The 18,433-nt window shown below is 38.6% G+C and overlaps 1 long non-coding RNA gene across 1 annotated transcript; it reads left to right on the forward strand.

Annotated features, from left to right (window-relative positions):
- Positions 1-14,824: 14,824 nt before the first annotated feature.
- Positions 14,825-16,108, forward strand: LOC130052043 (uncharacterized). The gene is made up of 2 exons (XR_008800392.1): positions 14,825-14,936; positions 15,457-16,108. It is a non-coding gene; the product is annotated as an uncharacterized LOC130052043 (long non-coding RNA).
- Positions 16,109-18,433: the final 2,325 nt, after the last annotated feature.

Consider the following 18,433-nt stretch of genomic DNA (forward strand, 5'->3'; position numbering starts at 1 on the left):
AATACAGGGTCCATAAAGTTTGCCATTTTATGGGGGCCTTTATTCTCATTACAACACACCCCCCCCCCCCCCCACCCCGAGTATGTTTGACGGCCAGGAGTACTGAAGACAGATTGTACTATTTTAGCCCTATTTCTAGGGCCCTAAAAGGGCGGGAACCACAGAGATCACAATATTCGGTTTCTGAGGCGAGGTCATATATGTCCACATCTTACCGACTGAGGAACATGGGTATTGTAGGTCATTCGAGTCGATTAACGGTATTGGCATACTCATCTGTAGTGTAGTGTTTCAGATTGTTTAAAGATAGCCGTTTAAATAAAGAATCTGATGAAATTCGCTGTATCTAATTAAATAGAACTCTCACATGGCAGTCTGACAGGAAGACGATGTCTTAGGAAAACGAGACTACGGAGTCACAATCCGATAGAAATATTTACTTTTTAATCCATGGCATATAGATCTAAAGTGGTACTACACTTACACCTGCTATCAACTCGACCCCAGTGAAATATCCTCTCTCTCTCTCTCTCTCTCTCTCTCTCTCTCTCTCTCTCTCTGGGTGGTAATTTACATACAATGATATAAGAATCCAAATACACTTACACCCAAATCTCATCTGTTCTCAAACGACTAGCTTTAACCATCACCGTTTCATGTATATACCTCGGGCTCTGTTGTTTCTTTACAATTGGTTGGAGTCAATTCCGTAATCGAACACGGACTATTAGAACTGAATCTCCGATGTGTGGAGTCACGATGACTTAACAGGTGCCCTCTCTGGGAACAAGAAAACAGACGTGTAATCTTAACAAACGAAGCACGAAGTGAAACAAGGCACAGGGACTGCTTGGTTCCTGAGGGGAACTTACAGCCATCAATATACATGTACATTAACAATGTTAAAATTCAGAAATTAACCAATAACCATAAAAAATACTCATGAAACAGGGAAAGGCGAGAGTTTGCATAGTGTTAGCAACAGGCAGATGCACCAGAAAGCGTGTATTTTTTATGTAAATGAGAAAATGCACAAGAGCGGATGTTTATTCGTTAAAGAACGCAGGTTTGGAAGTTTACAACAGTCGGTGATGTTTTCAAAGTGCGTTTGTTAATGTCTACAATGTTAACTTTCATGGAATGACAAGTATTTCCTTAAGCCTGCCGTCTGCTGGTTTCTAACCACATCAGTCACAAAGGAATGTTTAAATTGAAATACTCCGTCATTTTGGGCCTATTCGAGTCTTGTGACGTGGGATCAGACGTCGTTAATACTCAATTTCTGCTGGTCCAACACTCTAGAAAATAAAATCCCTTGGCAACGTACGTCGTTACTAGTAGTTACTGACTGTGACCTTGACATACGACCTTGTACATGTACTTAGAAATCTCCCTGTCTAGAAATCTGCATATTAGTGTCCAACATGGAACTCTTTTATATCTAGATACAAATATGTTTCGGGTGTGTGTGTGTGGGGGGGGGGGGGGGGGGGGGGGTTCGATGATTATGCACGTTTCGCGAAATATTGCGCAATGTATTGTCAATCAAGTGCCGTTTACTTCCCTTGAACTGGCTGCAGTCGAAATGTGCCTTAGTGGCACGCTCCTTTTGCAGTACATAGTGATTTCGAAATGATAAAAGTACAACAGTCTAGAACGTAAATAAACGGAAGTGCACCCTAAATGTTTAATTAGTTACTTAAGCAACTGGAGCAACACTTGTATCTCCAGGAAAAAGCATCTTTATATATCATCCTGTCAGAAAATAACGATGTCTTCCATGCCTATTCATATATGAAGGTTTTTTGAGGACTCATTCTTGGTCAATCTTTGGCAGTGAATCACCAGAATTCTGAAGTGCCTCCGACTCTGAATCCGGTTTTAAAGAGGTAATTGAAATTGCGAAATCTCTGTGAATTTGGAAATCAAACATCCCTGCATGCAACATCTTGGATTTTTTTGTGGGGAACACAAGTATTTGTCTTAGCGGCCCACACATTATGCACCTGCTGCCACTTTATCTCCAAAAAGCCTTGCAGAAATTTAACGAATTTCACGCCATGGTTAATTTTTATAAGGGACGACATATGTTATGGAAATTCAATAATAAAATTATCAATTTGCAGGTTAATTACACTGTGTGTAGCCCATGGATTCGGACGAACGAAATATTTTCTAAACTGTTGACGCCAGCAGGTTTTATGTAAAATAAGCTAACATTTAGGGAGACATTGTCTCCATCTAGTCTGTCCTACATTCCATAGGGTCATATGTCAAGGTCATCACTCTGCAGACACAGCTTGAGTATGTATGGAGCCCCCGCCTCGGTATTTTTTAAAAAGCAAGTATGCAATACATGGATGTCCTCTATTTTACCAACAATACATCTCTGTTTTAGTACGCAGTATCGGTATCAGGAGTGGCTTTTCTTACGTTCTAGGAGGTGTAATGCAGCATGCAGGTATGTTGTAGCTTAATAGGGAGGCGTTTCAGTGGCGGATACAGGTTTTCCGGAAAAAGGGGCACATGTGAAAGTAAAGTATTAGCAAAAATATATGCCTTGTAAACTTTTGGCGTTAAAGGGGGAAGCGGGGACTGGGCCCCCTATAAATCTGCCACTGAGTTTATTCAATGTTGTAGTTTTTATCATAAAGCAACATCACTGTGTTGCGGATTTGGTTGTTATGGATACTAACTCATTAAAAAAAAATGAAATCGGTTTAGCCAAATAATCCTTTTCCTGTGTAGTTAGCTCAGCTGGCCGAAGTTTAGTTTATAACCTGACGTACATCACTCGTTAACATTTTACAGCTCGATAGTAATGGTTGTCAGACTTGGTATAGAAATTCCTCCTTGGTCCTGAAGAATCTCTCGATCGGGAACAAACTTACGTTATGCAACGTGATCGCTGCACGTGAACATTTAGCAGAAAGTGTGCACATCAAATTAAACTTTATACAGGTGTTGCAGTACTTCCAAACATTCTGAAAGATTTTCTGATTACCTGACGCAAACTTACTAAATTTTTCCAGACATAAATTTTCTCATTGTGGTTTTGAAAACTGATCAGTTCTAGAGCGACTGGAAGCCGAAAAGGACTGAAAGATTCTGACTGAACGAGAAAAAGAATTCTAAGAAGGACTGCAAGTAACTCCTATGATTTATATTGACTTTATCGTACTTGTAATACATGTATCTATACTTGGTTCACCTCTTCTCCACGACTTGCACGTCTTCACCAGCTTTGAAGGTATTACATCCAGGTGAGCTATTTATGCTCGTATAAGATTTTAGTTGCTGCGTCGGATCTTCCATTTAAGACTTGTTTTTCTTGTTATTCGAAATTTTAAACGACTTCGAATGTTGGCCATGAAATACACATGCACTTGATTGGCAGCAACCAACACCATTCATTTGTAAGGGGGTATTGGATGACAAAATTATGCACCTTACTGAACATTAAATACGAAAAAAAACCATACACGCAGCGTTAAACATGTTTTATAAAGTTTAAGAAAATACAGGCTGTTTATGGCAGAGTTACTGACGAATTCAGCATGACATTCTACAATAAAGCCTTCACGTTCCTCGCCCAGTGCTCACGCCTCTTCTGACAGTTCCTGATAAATGAACCTGCTGATGTACCTGGAGCAGGTAAAAATGAAATTACGGTACCAGATTATCACATTGTCTCTTGAGAAGATGTTCCACAGCTCTGCTAGACAGGTTAATTGTCAGCAAACGCAGGGCTGACTGCCGCCGTATGAGATCATGTTTCATCTTCAACAGCACAACTCGAACTTTCCAGGACTTTGCATGTTAACATAGAATATGCTTTTAAGTTGACAAACGTTTCAATTTGTTTTAAGCAACCCCGTAAAGGTTAAGTGAGCAGAAAGTGTATGTCTAAACATTATTGCATAATAACGTACGTGCTTCGAAATTAAATTCACGTGCCCAAGCAAACAATAGCCTCCAAAATCATTCAAATGCACGTGCACTGTTTTGGTGTAGAAGATTGCTCATATTATAGGCCTAACGGCAAGTAGATATAGAATTCAAATAACGGTAAACAAATTCTATAGAATAGGAATAATCTCAAGCAAACATTGTTACAATTTTGTGATGAGAAAATGGAAGAACTAGTTTCGAGCAGTTATAAAGCGTAGGGGTGAATTTCAACATTAATGAATGTATCCTCCGGGAGGGGGTACAGAACACCCCCCCCCCCCACCCCCTCTCCTGGAGGATACATCCATTAATGTTGAAATTCACCCCTACGCTTTATAACTGCTCGAAACTAGCTGATTAATTGAGATTGATAGATTCTTTGTTTTACGTCTGGTCAAGAATTTTTCATTCATAATGGGACGTCACCAGCTGTAGGTGAAGTACCACAAATATAGACCTACGTGTAGCGCTCAGGGCTGTAGTACATGTAGAAGTGAGGGTCCTTTAACGTGCCAACGCCTGTCGCGACACGGGACCTCCGTTTTTTGAGATCATATCCGAAAGACCCGTGATTTTCACTTCTAAGAGCCGAGCGTTTGGTGAGGGAACAATCACTACCTATGTTTACGTTATATCAGGTGTTTGACGCGGCCCTGCCCCGAACGGGGCTCAAACTCACGAGGATGTACGATTGCTCTGTGATGCTTCATTACAATACTCAGATATATAAATGTGTTTCTGTACGTGCCTTGTGGTTAACACAGTGTAACTGAGAACACGCAGAAGTGAATACCCAAGAAACAGAATTCGATCAACACGCCCCTGACGACAATGCTGTAAAATTACCCCAGGTGGGCGGACTGATTTAAAGTAAATCAGTAATTTAACAGTAGTCTCTGAAATATGCAGGATAGTGATATCCAAATTCAAAATAAAAGGTTGGTGGTTCACAAGGGGAGAGATTGGTATTTTCAGATGAGGTTTTTTTGGACTAAAAATATCGAAACTATTTTACAATACCGGTGTTGTATCAATCAAGTATGCTGTTCCACACCCAAGTATCTTTAAATATTTCAAAATGGTCTGATACTATAGTGCATCTCAAAATAAACCGGTGGGGATGGGCTGGGTTACAGCGTCACCGTCTATAATTTTTCCACCCGGCATGATCATTTCGGAGATTTCGGTCATTTTGTTAATTTTTTTTTTTAGGTCACCTGAATCATTCAGGTGACCTATTGCTATCTGTTTTTGTCCGTCGTCGTTCGTCGTGCGTTAACATTTGAACATTTTCAGCTTCTTCTCTGAAACCCCTGAACCAATTTCAACCAATTTTGGCATATAGCATCTGTGGGTGGAGGGGAACAAAAATTGTGAAATTCGTGGTCCCTGCCCCCCTGGGGCCTGAGGGGTGGGGCAAAAACCATCAAAATGAGTGTAATTTTGAAAAATCTTCTTCTTTACTCCTGGACATCAAGAAGCCAAACTGTGGGCATAATTATAATGAGCGTTGAGCCCTCTACCAAAATTGTGAAATTCATGGCCCCTGGGGCAGGGGTTCTTGTCTTAGGGTGGGGCTCTATTGGTCATATAGTGAAAATGTAGAAATTCTTTGAAAATCTTCTTATATTGGTTTTATCTAAGGAGTAAATAACCCTTTTCTTTATGATGTCTCAAACCTAGGTTTTTTAAAAAGGATTATTGATTGAACATAAAAATGACACATGTACTTCATGACCACATAGCTATTCAATGTTTCTTCCATCCAAAAGTAAAATTCTTATATTTAAACACAAACCTAATTCAAACCATTGGAAGGTTGTTACATGATACTCAGGTGACCTATAAGGCCCCTGGGCCTCTTGGGTTTTTTTTGAAGAAGTAAAATGAGAACAAATTACTCGTACAAGCCATTCTCTGTGTCGTGTTATAATAACAATTTTATGCATTTATCTGGATTTATTTCAAAGTTTAAATCTTTCAATTACGTCCCCTTAATTTTGCTTTCTGGACAAAAATTCAGTCTGCTATATAAGTTGGAGCATAGTGTAACTTTTGACGAACATGCAATCATTTCAAATGAAGTATATATACATATTCATTTATCTTTTTTCATAATATCAGAAATGAATATAGTGATTTGTGGTGAGAGAAAAAATCCCCCAAATGAGCTTTATTATCCCTTTAATAGACTAGAATTGTCAATTTAGATGAAGACCTCACCGAGATGCTGAAACAATACACAGCTCCTTTTGCTTAAAGCCTCGGTTGACCCACATGCATAAGTGCTTGATTGATATGCATGTCTTTTTCCTTTGCCAAGAATTCCTCCATAAATCGTGAGACCTTGATAAGGAAGTGAAGCACTTTGTTCTCGGTCGCTTACTGCCAGATGCCGACATGTTGACCATTCTCATTGTATATGTACATCAATTTAACAACTTTCATCCAAGGAAAAAATGCCATCTTGTCATTAATCAGAAAGACAATATTTAATTTTCTGTGCATGATAGCCCTTAATAGAATATGTTTATCCTCATAGTAATGAATCAGAATAGAAATTGGTCCGTGGAATACAGTACTGTACACAGCGTGGTTTTTCTCCAGGTTTCTTGTCTAAAATCGGTTTGGATGACCATTCAAAATATGTGTTATTTACTGCGGTTTAAATTTCACAGTTAAGGTCTTCAGTGAAAATTAAAATGCAGCGAATATACATGTAAGGCTGTGTACAGTACAAATGTACATCATCACTTTCATAATTAATCTGTAGCTAAGCCCAAATAGACCACAAACTACAGGAAGGATTACTTGACTGATGTATAGATGATGTGCCCTATAATACCTCAAAGTTAGATCAATATATAGCGAAACAAATATAAATTTTCAGTTTTGATTTTTTTTTAAAATTTAGTCTAGTGGTTAAATGTAATGGACTTTAATGAATTTCACAAGCTTAGTAGTCCTTTGACCAGTGAATATTGATGGATTCTTATTTCGTAGAAACGAAGTAGATTTTGTGGGTACGAAATTAAATTTCGATGGCACGAATTTTATTTCGTGGGAATGATTTCTATTTCGTAGGTACGAAATTAATTTCGACGACACGAATTTTATTTCGTGGGTATGAATATTTTGTGGGTACGAAATTAATTTCGATGGGACGAATTTCATTTCGTGGGAATGAATTTTATTTTGTGGGAAGTAATTTTTTTTTTTTAAATCACACCCACCTGTCCCAAACAAGCCACCGTAGACAAGAGAGCTGCAGATCCACACATTATAAAAACCTTCGATTTACGGCGCAACATGCACTGCGCACTACAGGGGTTTACAGCACCTTTATTTTACATCGCTTCCTCTTGGTTTTAATATCAAATAATTCCTATATTTCCCCAATATACATTTATGACACACATACCTTCAAAAATTGATTTAAGTCATGATTGATTGATTGATTGATTGTATATTGTTTAACGTCCCTCTCAAGAATATTTCAATCATATGGAGACGTCACCGTTGCTGGTGAAGGGGTGCAAAATTTAGGACTATACTTGGTGCTTACGGCCTTTGAGCAGGGAGGGATCTTTATCTTGCCACACCTGCTGTGACACGGGACCTCAGTTTTTGCGGTCTCATCCGAAGGACCGCCCCATTTAGTCGCCTCTTACGACAAGCAAGGGGGTACTGAAGACCTATTCTAACCCGGATCCCCACGGGAATATAGTGGTATGATCACGATTAAATTTCACAATGGATTGCACTGGAATACTTTGAATAAAACTATCTGAAATAACAACTAGGCCAAATGAAATTCATATACATGTAGTTTTAAAATGATATGGTTTTTTTTATGTTACGTCACCTCTTTAGAGTCGCTAGGGGTTCAAAATGCCGTGTTGTTTTGGTGACTGATGTCACCACCTCGAGTTTGTAATCCCTTCGAGCCTTGATTGGGACTAAAAACCATTCTAATCTATCCAAAGTTATACGGGAATAGCTAGAATCCATCTAAATTTTATGAATCACCAAATATATCACCGAGGTATTAAAAATCGAAAAATGAATTCGAACCTTTTATGAACTTCGACAATTTCCATATTTGTATACTTTTTGGAGAGCTTGCGAATGAGTGAAATAGGCCCCACACAACTTGTTTCGTCTCACTTTAAACTGGTTGATGTTATTGGATTAAACTCGCGGATATCAATGAAATATTCACCAAAACGGAGATCTACAGCGATATGAATGTGGATTTTGCGTGTGGTGCAGTGAGATATGGCCTCTGTTAGTAAAATCGAGGCTTGACACAAAGAACTGACAATTACTTGACAACTGATACATCTAGTTGTAAAAAAAACTGAAATAGAAACACGGAGCTTTTAACGAACGTTAAATCGGTATTACCTTGGAGGTACATTCATGTTTACAGATACAATCTGACCTCGTGGTCGCTATATTCTTTGATCAGTTACTCAGAGAAAGTTATTTCTTCTCTATTCTCAATGGCAGTCTGCATGCCTAGTGTTTTGCACGAGTTTGCAAAGTTGATACAATACATTCACTCGGTGTGACAGCTAAAGTACATTCCCAAGGGACATTTTCAAATTACTCTTATCAATGAAAGATGAAGATAACGAACAGTGATCAATCTCATAACTCCTATAAGCAATACAAAGTAAAGAGTTGGGCAAATACTGACCCCTGGATATACCAGAGGTGTTGTCAGGTGCCTAGGCATCTTCACAAGTCAAGGATTATTGATTCGTTACCTCGCACTAACCCTTGACATCAGTGACTATCAAAAAGTTGGGCTCATTCTGATTGTTTCTACAAAAGAATGTGAACCAATGAGAATGTGGTTCTATTCATAACAACGCGAAGCGAGAGATTCAAATAAAACACGTGTATTGATACCTACAGTTATGGCTATTTCAATCGTTTAAGCAACATTGTCTTAGGCAAAAATGTTTCCAAACTTGATCTGCTATCAATAAAGGTATTTAGTGGTGTAAATATTACGATTGCGCGTGTTCATCAATACAGCAGTATGAGATCGCGTCATTTGTATCCATGTACACCATAGATCATTGGATGTTTTATTTATAGTGGATTGCGTAATGGCCTAATGAGCCCAACTTTTTGATAGTAACTGGTGACAAGGGTTAGTGGGAGGTCAAAATCAGTGTGCCAAGAACGGCTCAACAATCGGTATGAAACACGTCAGACAGCATTTGACCCATTGATAGGTTGTATTGGCAAACAAGATCATTATAACGACCATAGAATTTGCGAAATGCTTACTTCAAAAGAGACTGTTGAAACCCCTGTAGCATCAACCTACTTGTTAGTAGTCTGCCTTGATTTAAAAACTGATCATACGCAGAACAAGCTCTTGTATATCGAATCAGTTGAGAGATATAAACGACATATGCAGGTGGTAATGGAATATTGTTAAATGGAATAGGAAGTTGACGATGGAGAAGCTGAAATCATCCCGTTCGTCATAAAGTTGAGTTATTAATTTGCCGTTGATATCTATCTAAGTACGAAGTGGATGTGGAGGACTCTGTGGTGTCTTTTATTTCAAGTTCACTGGGATATATCCAATCGACATATGAATGAAACTGATTATAGTTAATAGATAAAATGTCTTCTATAATTCTAAATGTCGAGTTGAAGGCCACAGCAAGTGATTTATTTTCTTCCCATGTAGAATCTTTTGAATAAATTTTACCCCATAAGAATACAAAACAGGTCAGCTATCAAAGGAGCAAAATTCGTGCCCATGGCAACTCCTACGGACTGTTGGAAGACTTGACGGAAATATTGTCCACGAGGAACTCCAGCATATTTTTTATTTCAGATTTAGAGTACTTGTGCGTGGAATCCGAGTGGTGTTTAACAAAGTAATTTTTGGATGATTGATGACTAGATGTTGACGAAGCAACTGTCTATGATGTCAAAAAGTCTAGTCTTTAATTTATCGTGAGGAATGGTCGTTTAAAGTGTTGAAAAGTCATAAATATTGATGTTATTGATTTGAAAAAAGTTTTGCAATTTCAAATTTATTAAAAAGTTCTTTAGATTCTTTTAGAATCCACATTTGAAGTTTCTCAACAGCTGTTGATATTTTCGTTAATATTATCTGAAACTTCCGTAAAATTGATTTCTCGTTACTATTGTTTACTTATTATGTAGATTTTACTGAAATTTCCCTCTCTTATCAACTTTGTGTTTAACTACCCTGGTTCCCTCGTTCCTCTGAGCATAGCAGGGACAGGGAACTAGGTTGGTGTTTAACTAGTCCTCACGGAAATAGGGGACCGGTTTATCTGGTAATGTGTCCGGAACATTTTGCTAGTTTTCAACACGACACAGCATACTATAGAAATTCGTATTGGGACTCGGCTTCGCCGCGCCCAATGAACGGAGATTTTTATTTCACACCCTAGGTGACCCTGCACTAGTATTATCAGTCCACATACGTGTATAGTACCCAATAAAAGGTGAAGATAACGAATGTGATCAATCTCATAACTCCTATAAAGGTGAAGATAACGAACAGTGATCAATCTCATAACTCCTATAAAGGTGAAGATAACCAACAGTGATCAATCTCATAACTCCTATAAAAGGTTAATATAACGAACATTGATCAATCTCATAGTTCCTATAAAGGTGAAGATAACGAACAGTGATCAATCCTATAACTCCTATAAAGGTGAAGATAACGAACAGTGATCAATCCCATAACTCCTATAAAGGCGAAGATAACGAGCAGTGATCAATCTCATAACTCCTATAAAAGGTGAAGATAACGAACAGTGATCAATCTCATAACTCCTATAAAAGGTGAAGATAACGAACAGTGATCAATCTCATAACTCCTATAAAAGTGAAGATAGCAAATAGTGATCAATCTCAAAACTCCTATAAAGTTGAAGATAGCAAACAGTGATCAATCTCATAACTCCTATAAATGTGAAGATAACGAGCAGTGATCAATCTCAAAACTCCTATAAGTAATATAAAATAGAGAGTTGGGCAAACACGGACCCCTGGCTATACCAGAGGTGGGATCAGGTTCCAAGAAGGGGTAAACATCCCCTGTTGACCGGTCACACTCACCCTGAGTCCTCTATCTTGATCAGGTAAACGGAGTTATCCGTAGTCAAAACCAGTGTGCCAAGAACGACGATGTCATTGGGGGATGGGGTGGTCTTTTTAGATTCTTGAGGTGAGCACCAGCGTGTTTACCTGTTTACACCGCAGCTGACGATTTGAAATATCGACTTTTATAAGATTTACACTACAATATATCAACGAAGTAGTAGAATGCTTGGCACGATGAAGGGTATATGAGCATTCTTTAGATAAACGACTTTTTGAATGATATCTTCAGATTCTAATAGAAAACTTCATCAGCTGAGAGTTTTATCTGGCTCATCCTTTTCCGCTGGTTTTTAGTATAAAATATCATCATGTTGCGAAATATTCCTGCAAGATTACATCCGCACTGTTGGCAGATAAGTAAAACCTTGAATAGTAATTGTATCTGAAAGGAATGCTGCTGTGAGTTTTGTACGCTATTAAATACGGAGTGATTAGTCAAGAAACCTGCATTTATGCAGCGATGAGGAATTCATGGACTGGGCGCACACTCAGGAAGGGGACGACCAGGATGATGGAGGCCGACACACATGACTGAACAGCTAATTAAAAGTGTGTTTGGTTAGCGCCTAACTTATAGAAGTGTCTCCAAAGATGACCGCATTTCATTGATTTAAGACGTTGTCCACTATTGTACGCATACTTAAACACGTGTAAATATTGTTTACCATCGAGAGAACCTAATCATGTAATGCTGACTTCAGAACTACCGCTAGAGCACCTAATATCCGCCTTCTTCGTCACAGATGCACCAAGTCTGCCAATAAAGAGTTTCATCTATGTGCAGCCGGAATTGTGTCGTCTGATATTGCCTTGGCAGACATTTCATAATACAATGCTAACATACAATAACTGACTAGTTGTGCGCAGTTTGATTCGTTGTCGATGCAAAAAAAAAAGTCTTTCATTTGGAATGAGAGAGTCTACCTACATTCTTTGTTTGGTAAAATGACGATTATGTAATGTAATCTCAGACGATTCAAAGCCATAAACAAGCACCCCGTCTGGAGAAGTGACCGCGTGCAGCGTAGTCAAGAAAGATTTATTGAACATCGATTGAATGTGGTGTAAGATACTTAATGTTCCGATTAGGGAAATTGAGGTACATGTAATTACATATGAGGAAAATAGGACACTCACAAAGAAGCCCTGTTTACTAACGATCGTGGTTACATCTTGTCCACACCATATAGCACAGATTAAAGAGTCTGAGAGGGAATTACAAAGTTTCCTTCCAGTGCCATCTGAGATCTGTAAAGAGTTGTATATTGCTGTAAATATATACCCGTACATGTATGTCGTTTACACATTCAGAACTTTACACAAATATGATAAAATCAAAATAGTATATCAATATAAAATCGAAGATATTTTTTGTTAAATGCGGGGAACCAAGCTAGGGCCAACAAAGTAAAGCAAGCTTAGTTCCCACGTGATCACCCCCCCCCCCCCCCCCCATATTCCTTTTGAAAATAAGAGAGATCATGCGTGAGTTTGTCTAACCTTGGAGACCGATAACAATTATAAAGAAAAAAAAAACCAAGAACATTACCATTATTCACTATTATTCATAAAAACAGGGGCCGCATTTACTTGGGGCCGAATTCACTTTACTTGGTGCCGAGTTGACTAGCATTCCTTATAGTTCGATCATCAACCATACCTGGCTTGCTTCCGGGCCTTCAATGCGCATGTCTGGTTACTAAAGTTTATTATAGGTTGCTGTGTGGTAGACCAGTGACACCCCTTAAGGCCCTTCGGTTTCGACTAAAGGCAGCATCTCGATCGTACTTTGGTTCAACCCTAGTTACTAAAGTATAGGCCTATGTATGTGATTTGTTTCCATATGTTTTCATGTGTTGGATCCCGTGCTAATTCCCGTGAGGATCCGGGTTAGAATAGGTCCTCAGTACCCTTGCTTGTTGTAAGAGGCGACTAAACGAGGCAGTCATTTTCGTGGTAGCTCAGTGGTAAAGCGTTTGCTTCGTAACCGGGAGGTCGTGAGTTCAATCCCGCTCGTGTCATGGCCGCGTCAAACCTAAGACGTTAAAATGGGTAGTGATTGTTCTCGGCATTTAGAGGTGAGAATCACGGGTCTTTCGGATATGACCTTGAAAACGGAGGCACCGCGCCGCCGCAGGCGTTGGTACGATAAAAAAAACCTTCACTGCTACGGACTTTGCTTGTCGGAAGGGCGTGGCTAAGCATAGGTCTAAATTTGTGGTACTTCACCTACAGCTGGTGACGTCTCAATATGAGTGAAAAATTGTCGACGGGACGTAAAAACAATCAATCAATTTGATGAGACCGCAAAAACCGAGATCCCCTGTCACAGTTGGTGTGGCACGGTAAAGAACTCATCCTGTTCAAAGACCGTAAGCGCCAAGCATGAGCATAAATTTTACAGCCCTACTCCGGCAATGGTGACTTCTCCATAGGAGTGAAATATTCTCGGTTTTTTGCAGTTGCATCAAAAGGACCACCCCATTTAGTCTCTTACGACAAGCAAGGGGTACTGAGGACCTATTCTAAGCCAGATCCCCACGGGAATTAACTAACACGAGATCGTGCTGAAAATGATGGCGAATAAATTTGAACAGGTATGTACGCAATACCTATACCTTCGATAAAGAAAGCAATTTTCCCATGGGTGTTTCTGTTCAGGATTTAGTTGTTACTCCCAAAAATCTTAATCTAATTCACTTACAAGATATCAGGACAGATACCACACCAGAACGAGGGCGTTCCCGCCCTCGGAACCAACCCAGGAGACCCAGATTGTCCGATATTACAATGTTTAAACATCAATGAAAAGTTTAGGTTTTTTTTTATCATCAATACAAACTGACATTGTGTAATATAGTGAAACAGGTCCCAGCCTAGTTCCCATCAGAGAATATTGGCGATCGAAACAGTTATAGGTTAAACATTAACCGAAATTCCGAAAACAAAAACAGGAAAGTAATAAAACAAGCAATTTGAAGTTGATTATAAACAGAGGATTTCTCAGAGCGATGATACATCAACAGGACCACGCCACCTGACCGTGTAACACCCACTGGACCGACTCGTAAATTAAGATGGCGGTGTAGTTAAAGTGACGTTTCAGATTTGCTTATCATTAACAAGGATCTTAATTGGTAAAGTCTATAAAACAAAGTCAACCATTTCATTGTGTTTCGATTACGTGTGAAATAAAATTGAAGATAGGTTTATCTCTGAGATAAATCTTTACTGTGTGTACGGTACTGAATCAGAGACCAGAATTACGTTCCACATGTACCCGCCATCATTCAACGCGGCACCACGGCTGTCATTCTTTTGTGGGGAAAATTACTTATTACTTTAATTATACAGTTTTTGTAATACATGCATGTATTGTGCTTCTTGTAATTTGTATGCCAATATGTTTGGTGAAATTGAATAAATAAAATATTATATTTGCGAATGAAATTAAACTCCACACGTATTTCATGCTCGCCAAGTCCGACAAGGTTGTTATAATAGGCCGATACAAAGGCAGAACCCAGGGGCATTGTACTTCTCATGTAATTCATGGGAATAATTTTGCAGGGTTTTTTTTTCAAACAAAAAACTTTTCGTAGAAGACGTCGCATATATACTGGAGGGGTACACGTGGGCCGTGTCGATTTCTGCACTCCGTACATGATTTCATCTCATCACCAGGGCGTGTACCACACAGACGTTGATCTAATTAGGAGCATGTTTTCTAACATGTCGTTAATCATCTGGGGATTGTTAGGGGGGTCTAGGAACAGCGATGGTTGACTGTTAAATTGGACACCCTAGACGTGAGGTTCTACACACTGAATTTTCGTAAACCATCTGTATTTCACATCTTTGGTTTTCTGTTAGAATTATCTAATTCCTTCTATGAATCATTTCTTTAACTTCCGACATTATATGCTGTCATCAGTCTGTCAGCGAGGTCGTATATTTCGTTATACAGGAGGGGTATTATTCCGCTCGTCTCACCTCTCCGAAAAGTCACCGTCAGCAGAGGCATCAGGTAGAGCTCCTTCTGAAATCGGAACTCTTGTCAGGCCCCCTTTGTGTCCTAAACGATCATTATTCCGAAACACGCGATGTAAATGGGAATAATGATTTATTATATTTTATAGTCTGGCCCCAGACCTTATTGTAACTGATATATAATCTTCCTTCACTATGGTAGTATACTCGTGTTATACTATTCACAAACTGAATGGAGTTTTGAATTACTTCATAAAGTGTAATTGTGTCATTTATTTTGAGTTCAAGAATGTACATTTCATGGTTTAGTGCCTATTTTATTGGAATTTTTCTTTGCAGATTTGATTTGGGAGAAAGGACCATTGGTCTCTCTACGGACGTTGGCTTGGTGAAGTCTTTTGGTATGCAGATTATGACTTTAAAATGACCATTAGGATTATGAGCAGGGGTTCACATCAAGGGGAAGCGAAACATTTAAAGAACAAACGGCAGATATTTGAAACCAAGTGCTCAACGAACTCTTACAATTCTTATGATAATAAAAGCACATACATATCAGAAGTATGCCTTTTTATTGAAACACTAGAACTAACCTGTGTCTTACTTATGATTAAGAGCGACATTGATACAAACTTCAAACTTTCCGTCCTTCGAAACCAAATTAATTCGGAGTCAATGAGAACACCGTAGCAGACAGCAATTAGAAGTGCAAATTTGTGCACCAAGTGTTGTGAACGTCGGCAAAACGATGGATGCATTAGAGAAGCATCGTCTAGCCTATCAGGACATTCTGAAGCTGTTTGTGCAGAAGATACTTTAAAGACCTTAATCTTGTACATTATCAAAGTATGCAATTAGATACTTTGTTATGTAATACTTTAATTAGAATATTTACATGTGCTCTCAACCTGCTGTTAGAATGATTCACGGGATCGTCTTCATTTGCTAGTCGTGCTCAAATCTTCAAAATTTAAACAGTTTGGCTAATTTTGTTTTCTTTTTGTTTATTCGAAAAAGTACAGCAAATATCAACGAACAATAACACCTTTCACGTGGATAGCTAAAAAGATACCAATTACACGATATTTATTGACGCAAAATGTATACCAAAGATCGTTTGTGCTTTGATAAGAATGAAAACCGTTAGTAATGATTCATGAAAGCTAACCATCGACAACCTATACGCCCTTGATTTCAATGTGGTTAGTCGAAACATTCCTTTCTCTCTGTCTAATGTTCGATGATAAACTACTGGATTAGCGAGGCCTCATCTCTCTGCTTTTGAAAAGATTCCTTTCTGCTAATGAAGGTCAGCCCGGCTCGTTAGTCTGCAGATAGACTGTTTCCACGTGGAGCTTCTATCTAACTCCTTCTATGGATCAAATATCGATAAAAATTTCAAAAAACCCGTGTCTCAGATAACATCGACAGCAACACCCAAGAGTGATTTCTTGAATTCTTTTTTGGGTATCGTCTTTCGGAAGAAATTATACCCATATTTATTCTTTTATTCCTTTTGAGAACAATGATCTTGATAGTACCCGATATATTTGAAATCAAAGATGAAGTTGAATCTTTAATAACAGCTGACAGGTGCATTAGCACAGAACAGACGCTTTATTTTGTTTCTTTCAGGGACACGTCAACTCATTTAAATGCATCGGCTCAAGAGACAGTTCGTATAAATCTGCACCAAAGTGCAGAAAATAATGAAATATGTCGTTAAAGTTCTTGACAGGCACTTATGCAATGTCAGATTTACTTAACTCGCATATAAAGTTTATATCAAAGTGAACATTACATACTTAAACGAAATTTCGGTTAGTTGGCGGTTCGGCCTTCTTCTTTTTGTGAAGTGTCTCGATGCTATCATGGTAACCCGATCCCGATCTCTCTCGGCGGATTGACACCTGTTGGGAGTTATGAAATTCAATTTCTGCTTTATAAGCTTCATAGAATTCTGACGAGTAACGTCTGCCGTTCGGTTGGGTTTTGTTTTACTTCGAAAGATTTCAATTCCGTTTTTGCCAAAAAAATCTCAGATTGGACACATTATCCTCCCACTTCCTGATCAGTGGTCGATCTAGAGAGAGGGGTGTTGCACGCCCTTTGGTTGGGAAACTTGAGCTTAAATGAGTTATTTTATGACATTGGAGAAAGGTGCAACCTCCCTTTTGGAGAGGAAAAGTTGAGGGACCCCCCCCCCCCCTTGAAAATTCCTGGATCCTTTCCCGTAGTGTACATTTTTATTACAGTTTATCAGATATCATTAAATCAGACGTTTTATGCATTATTGAATGGTTGATATTAGGAACTCCTTTATCATGGCTTGTACACTTAACAATGCAGGGGACTCGCTCGTTGATTTAAATACATTAAAATCAAATTTATAGAGTAACTTTTATGAAGCATTTGATGATGGGATATTATATAGCTGACAAATCGTCCCAGTGTAGGCACACAAACACTGAATGTAAGCATATTATTAAAACGACATAATCATCCCTACAGAATGTGTCTCGGTAACCTGAATTTGAATTTCTTGAATGCAGCCCTGACGCATGAAACCAAAGACACAGCCGTCCCAGACGATGATTAAAATACCGCTCCGTGTACATTGAAAAGAAATTTAGTCGTCCAATAAAACTTTCAATGTACTTTAATGTATTATTGAACTGGTGTTTACGTTTTGAGTGCATGTAACCTGATGAAATAAAACTTTTACGTTAATCGATACATCGGCCAGAGAGAGAGAGAGAGAGAGAGAGAGAGAGAGAGAGACATAGAGAGAGAGATAGATTTATTTTGACGAGACCCAGAGCAGGCGGAATGCTTTTCTATGAGTACCTGTTATGTAACTTGCACATTTTATTACAATCAGGAATAGATTTTTCTGCATCAGCAATGCATTTAAGTGTTGTGGCGGAAATATTAAGACGATGACAAACCTTTGTAAAAAGTTTTTAAACTCAAGATGTGCAGCTTATGCAACACTGAAGCATTATAACAGACAGAATACCGATTACTGGGAGTTATCAGAGCAAATATTTGTTTTCCGACTTGATGTTGCGTTTGTCAAGTGATTTTCTTGCACATACATTTTTTTTCGTGATCAAAATTCACACAGTTAAATTCAACATATTTTGTAAAATCATGGACTGAGCAAGAAATTTTCACTCATGATTACTTCATAATTACTACCTGCTGTCATGAGAATTTAGGACAAGGTTACTAAGTCACCGGGTCAGTTAAGAGGATTGACCTAAATAATACTCCAAGTTACGGTTTATTGCAAGGTCTTCCACTAACCAAATAA

The sequence above is a fragment of the Ostrea edulis genome, chromosome 2, assembly GCF_947568905.1.
Source record: "Ostrea edulis chromosome 2, xbOstEdul1.1, whole genome shotgun sequence".
Lineage (NCBI taxonomy): Eukaryota > Metazoa > Mollusca > Bivalvia > Ostreida > Ostreidae > Ostrea > Ostrea edulis.